The sequence below is a fragment of the Loxodonta africana genome, chromosome 1 (assembly GCF_030014295.1).
Source record: "Loxodonta africana isolate mLoxAfr1 chromosome 1, mLoxAfr1.hap2, whole genome shotgun sequence".
Lineage (NCBI taxonomy): Eukaryota > Metazoa > Chordata > Mammalia > Proboscidea > Elephantidae > Loxodonta > Loxodonta africana.
The window spans coordinates 74,472,735-74,479,497 of NC_087342.1; the positions used below are offsets into that span (position 1 = coordinate 74,472,735).

Consider the following 6,763-nt stretch of genomic DNA (forward strand, 5'->3'; position numbering starts at 1 on the left):
GTAGAGGAGACAATCAGGTAGAGAAAATACTTGACAGTCACGTGGGAACACAGTACGTTGGACCCTGAAGAAAGGATGAGTAGAATGAGCATACATCCATCCCATCCCCAATGACATCCCCACTACTAACCTCCTTTTATAACTAAAATTTCTACCTTAAGCTGTTATGTCACTTGTTCCAAAAACTGTTTCTTCTCTTCACCACACTCAATTTTGAGGGGGAGTAATTGGGTAGGTGTCACTACTGAGGATTAAAGACATAAAGCTGACATTTGATCTAGATTTTATATCAGAGTATGTATTTTCAAAGTGCATCTGGGTGTGAAGTGAGTGCAGCAAAGTTTTGTTTTCTTTTTTTTAAAATCTGTCATGAATTGAATTGTATGCCTCCAAAATATCTGCCAACTTAGCTAGGTTATGATTCCCTGGTATGATTGTATGATTGTCTACCATTTTATCTTCTGATGTGATTTCCCTATACGTTGTAACTCCTATCTCTGTGAAGTAATAAGATGGATTAGCAGCAGTTATATCGATGAGGTCCTCAAGATTAGTTAGCGTCTTAAGCCAAACTCTTTTGAGATATAAAAGAGAGAAGTGAACAGAGAGACATGGGATCCTCATACCACCAAGAAGTCTGTGCCAGGAACTATGTTTGTTATCTCCCTCTTCACTCATACGAAGGAGACTGTCATTAACCTAATCTTAACTATGAGCAAATGACACTATTTTCTTCAAGCTTCTCTCTTTGTTTTCTAATTCCTCTTTTTGCATTCCCACAAAAAGAAAAAGAAACTACCTCCAGTACAAACTAACTTCACTCCTCCATTGCAAAATAAGATGTTCTAGAACTTATCTATTTTATCCCGAGAGAAAAACTCACTAGAGAGTGCTCCTTCATCCTGCCTACCCCAAGGAGACTTTGAGAAGGATTCTGAAACCTGGGACAGCATCAGGTTGATCAGGGCATGAGGATTCCTCCCCAGATGGGAAGGAGGATCTCTGGTGGATCTGCCCTGTGTATTCCTAAGTCCTGGGGAGATGCCTCTTATTTGTGCTCCATGAAAGACTAAAGTTGAATGATTTCCAATTTAGGGCAAAATATAAAGGCAGAGTACCTCTATGAAACCATTGAAGGAGAAGTATTACATCCTGAGCCATACGTGGTCCATGGATATTTAGACTGTCAGGACATTTGGAGAGGATAACATTGGTTCACTATATTAATGACATAGGATTCCTTGCCATATCAATAGAGAGTGATCCAGTTCCAAAATCCCATTTACTGTATGGTTCCTAGGACCACTCCTGGCACAAGCTGCTTTCACATGGATTAGATATTTCTGTGCAAGACGTTTATCAGGGAATGCTATGGGAACAATACCTGTGAGGGAGTGAGGGAAGCAGTATTAGAAGGGGAAAAGTTGGCAGGCAGCAACAGAGGCCTGAGGTGATTCCCTAAGGAGCTCTGGAAATGGGATGGCCCTTCAGAGTTGAGGCAAGAGAGTCAGACCTTTATAGACATGTAGTGAGCAGTCATTACTGTAGGCTGCTTTCAGAGTGGTAACACGACCTTGAATGAGACAGTTCCTTTCAGCTGAGGGCAGTTCCTAGAGAGGGCCTCAACTTGGTGCCATGAGGGAGCAACACTCCTGGCAGCTGAGGAAATGAATGCCTTGGTCTTGAAAGAAAGAAATCTGGGTGGCACAACCCAGCAACCAAAACAGAGATCAAGGTTGGAGACAGGCTTAGCAGGCAGCTGCTAACCAGCAATAGGGCGGTTTTCAGGTTACTACAGTAATTCAGGCAAGAGATGCAGGTAGTTTGGGCCAGACTGGTAGCAGTTCGGGAGTTAAAAATTTTGTATCATTTTGAAAAAGCACCAAGACGACATCCTGACACAGAGAAATGTTGTGATGACTATGTGAGAAGTGTATTTCACTGTCCTGGTTTTGATTTTAGAGCATAGGTAAGTCATAAAACAATATTGTACCCAATTTATAATTGATATGCACATAAATCTTCATACTTAAAAATAATGGCAATGAATTTAGAAATTCCACCATTTATCCAATTCTTGACATGCTCTTAGGTAATGAAACTAGAAAAATATAATCCCTAAAATTATGATCATCCTATAACTATTTCTTTTACGTAGAATTTGGAGATATGGAAGTTATTTACTACATTAAAATAATATTTTAAGTGAATGTAGTATTAGATGAATTGATTACTGTGCCAATAGCTTGCTTTCATTTAAAATGGTGGAGATTAACATGCCTCAATATTATTGGAAATGGCTTCTTTTCCCACAAGAAAGAAGCAGTAATCCTTAGTCGGGGCCAGTGGTGCAAAGGAAATCCATGTGACTGTGGGTGGAATCACTTCTGAAGACGGTGTCTAAAGCAGAATCTGTCCCCATAGGCTGTAGAACTCTGCTGTCTTTAAGGAGCTATTGTGAAAATATTTTCAAGACTGAAACAAAGAGCAAAATATTGAGAACATTAAAGTGGTGGTATTTGTTCTCACCCAAAATATTCATTCAAAAAGTTAGATCTATTTCTATAAATGAAAACTACAAATGAATTTTTTTTTTCTGTAAGATACTTAGCCAGTGAGAGTGAAACATAGAATCTTCTGATTCGTAGCCAAGTGATGGTTTCTGACTCATCACAACCCATTTCACAAAAATACCCAGATAATTCAACACAGAAAATGTAGCTTTTTCAACAAATACTGCTGGGACAATTGGGTGTCCACATAAAAAAGATGAATTTAGAACCTTACCTCCAATGGTGCACAAACATTAACTCAGAATGGATCATAGACCTAAATACAAGAGCTTAAATTACAACAGTTTTTGGTGAAGACGTTGGAAAAAATCCTTGTGACGTTGGGTGAGGTAGAGTTCTTAAATATAACACCAAAAGCACTATCCATAAAGGAAAAAATTGATAAACTGGACTGAATCAAAATTAAAATCTTTTGCCCTTCGGAAGACGCCATTAGGGAAATGAAAAGAGAAACCGTAGGCAGGGAGAAAATATCCGTAAATCACGTAACTCATGAAGGACTTGTATCCCGAACACGTAAAGAACTTTTACAAATCAATAACAATAAGATAAATGACCAAATCTAAAACACACAAAGTATTTGAATGGACTTTTCTCCAGAGAAAAAATACAAATGGCTAATGAGGACTGGAAAAGACGTTCAACATCACAGTCACTAAACGAAAAAAAAAAAAAAAAAAAACCAAATCCACTGCTGTCAAGTCAATTCCAACTAATAGGGACCACAGGAAAGAGTTGAAGTGCCCCATAGGGTTCCCAAGGAGTGGCTGGTGGGTTCAAACTGCTGACCTCTTGGTTAGCAGCTGTAGCTCTTAACCACTGTGCAACCAGTGCTCCTCATAGTCAATATGCACGCACAAATGAAACCACAGTGAGCTACCATTGCACACCTACTTGTATTTCTTTACCAGAAAACATAGAGGATAACCTGGGTTGCCAAGGATGTGGAGAAATTGGCACTCTCATACAGTGCTGGTGGGAATGTAAAATGACACAGCCACTTTAAAACACAGTTTCACAGCTTTTTAAAGGGTTAATTATAATTTTTATGTATTGTTACAGGTTGAATTGTATCCTCCAACAATATGGGTTATAAATTCTAAACCCTATACCTGTGGAAATAGAACACATAAACATCGATATCCTAGGCATTAGTGGGCTGAAAGGGACTGGTATTGGCCATTTTGAATTGGACAATCATATAGTCTACTATGCTGGGAATGACAACTCAAAGAGGATTGGTGTTGCATTCATCGTCAAAAAGAACGTTTCAAGATCGATCCTGAAGTACAACGCTGTCAGTGATAGGATAATATCCATACGCCTACAAGGAAGACCAGTTAACACGACTATTATTCAAATTTATGCACCAACCACCAGGTCCAAAGATGAAGAAATGGAAGATTTTTATCAGCTGCTGCAGTATGAAATTGATCGAACATGCGGTCAAGCTGCCTTGATGATTACTGGCGATTGGAATGCAAAAGTTGGAAACAAAAGAGAAGGACCAGTAGTTGGAAAATATGGTCTTGGTGATAGAAACAATGCCGGAGATCGAATGATAGAATTTTGCAAGACTGACAACTTCTTCATCGCAAATACCTTCTTTCACCAACATAAACGTCGACTATACACATACGGACCTTGCCAGATGGAACAGACAGAAATCAAATTGACTACATCTGTGGAAAGAGACGATGGAAAAGCTCAATCTCATCAGTCAGAACAAGGCCAGGGGCCGACTGTGCAACAGACCATCAATTGCTCATATGCAAGTTCAAGCTGAAACTGAAGAAAGTCAGAGCAAGTCCACTAGAGCCAAAATACGACACTGAGTATATCCCGCCTGAATTAGTACACCATCTCAAGAAAACATTTGACGCATTGAACACTAGAGACTAAAGACCAGACGAGTTGTGGAATGACATCAAGGACATCATCCATGAAGAAAGCAAGAGGTCACTGAAAAGACAGTAAGGAAAGAAAAGATCTAGGTGGATGTCAGAGGAGACTCTGAAACTTGCTCTTGAGCGTCGAGCAGCTAAAGCAAAAGGAAGAATTGATGAAGTAAAAGAAGTGAACAGAAGATTTCAAAGGGCCTCTCGAGAAGACAAAGTAAAGTATTGTAATGACATGTGCAATGAGCTGGAGATGGAAAACCAAAAGGGAAGAATACACTCGGTGTTTCTCAAGCTGAAAGAACTGAAGAAAAAATTCAAGCCTTGAGTTGCAATAGTGAAGGATTCCATGGGGGAAAATATTAAATGATGCAGGAAGCAACAAAAGAAGATGGAAAGAACACAGAAAGTCATTATACCAAAAAGAATTAGCCAATATTCAACCATTTCAAGAGGTGGCATATGATCAGGAACCAATGGTACTGAAGGAAGAAGTCCAAGCTGCTCTGAAGGCACTGACGAAAAACAAGGCTCCAGGAATTGATGGAATATCAATTGAGATGTTTCAACAAACAGATGCCGTGCTGGAGGTGCTCACTCCTCTATGCCAAGAAATATGGAAGGCAGCTTCCTGACCAACTGACAGGACCATCCATATTTATGCCTATTCCCAAGAAAGGTGATCCAACTGAATGTGGAAATTATAGAACAATATCATTAATATCATATGCAAGCAAAATTTTGTTGAAGATCATTCAAAAACATCTGCAGCAGTATATCGACAAGGAACTGCCAGAAATTCAGGCTGGATTCAGAAGAGGACATAGAACCAGGAACATCACTGCTGATGTCAGGTGGATCCTGGATGAAAGCAGAGATGCCAGAAGGATGTTTACCTGTGTTTTATTGACTATGCAAAGGCATTCGACTGTGTGGATCATAACAAACTATGGATAACACCGTGAAGAATGGGAATTCCAGAACACTTAATTGTGCTCATGAAGAACCTTTACATATATCAAGAGGCAGTTGTTTGGACAGGAAAAGGGGACACTGATTGGTTTAAAGTCAGGAAAGGTGTGCGTCAGGGTTGCATTCTTAAACCATACCTATTTGGTCTGTATGCTGAACAGATAATTGGAGAAGCTGGACTATATGAAGAAGATCAGGGCATCAGGATTAGAGGAAGACTCATTAACAACCTGTGTTATGCAGATGACATGACCTTGCTTACTGAAAGGACTTGAAGCGCTTACTAATGAAGATCAAAGACCACAGCCTTCAGTATGGATTGTACCTCAGCATAAACAAAACAAAAATCCTCACAACTCGACCAATGAGAAACATCAGGATAAACAGAGAAAAGATTGAAGTTGTCAAGGATTTCATTTTACTTGGATCCACAATCAACCGCCATGGAAGCAGCAGTCAAGAAATCCAAAGACGCATTGCATTGGGTAAATCTGCTGCAAAGGACCTCTTCAAAGTGTTGAAGAGCAAAGATGTCACCCTGAAGACTAAGTCGCGCCTGACCCAAGACATGCTATTTTCAATCACATCGTATGCATGTGAAAGCTGGACAATGAATAAGGAAGACTGAAGAAGAGTTGATGCCTTTGAATTGTGATGTTGGTGAAGAACATTGAATATACCATTGGCTGCTAAAAGAAGGAACAAATCTTTCTTGGAAGAAGTGCGGCCAGAATGCTCCTTAGAGGCAAGGATGGTGAGACTGACATCTTACACACTTTGGATATGTTGCCAGGAGGGATCAGTCCCTGGAGAAGGACATCATGCTTGGCAGAGTACAGGGTCAGCGGAAAAGAGGAAGACCCTCAAAGAGGTGGACTAACACAGTGGCTACAACAATGAGCTCAAGTGTAACAACAATTGTAAGCATGGCCAGGATCGGGCAGTGTTTTGTTCTGTTGTGCATAGAGTCGTTATGAGTCGGAACCGACTCGATGGCACCTAACAACAACAACAATAATAACATACCTGTGGATGAAATCCCATTCAGGAATAGGGTTTGTTTGTTGGGTCAGGGAGGCCAGATAAGTGTAAGGTTTATCCTAAACCTACTTATACTTGATATAAAAACAGCAGATTAGACACAGAGAGAAGGGAGCACACTCTGGGGGAAGGCGGATGCTACCAGAAAACAACAGAAGGAAGTGAATCTGTAAACAAGTACAGGAAGTAGAAGGATTGAAGGCTGTTGGTTCCACTGGGGATTGAACCCAGGACCTTCTGCGTGTAAAGCAAATGTGCTAACCACTACACCATGGAACC

At 40.2% G+C, this 6,763-nt stretch overlaps 1 non-coding gene across 1 annotated transcript; it reads right to left on the reverse strand.

Annotated features, from left to right (window-relative positions):
- Positions 1-6,690: 6,690 nt before the first annotated feature.
- TRNAV-UAC (transfer RNA valine (anticodon UAC)) lies at positions 6,691-6,763 on the reverse strand. The gene has a single exon. It is a non-coding gene; the product is annotated as a tRNA-Val (tRNA).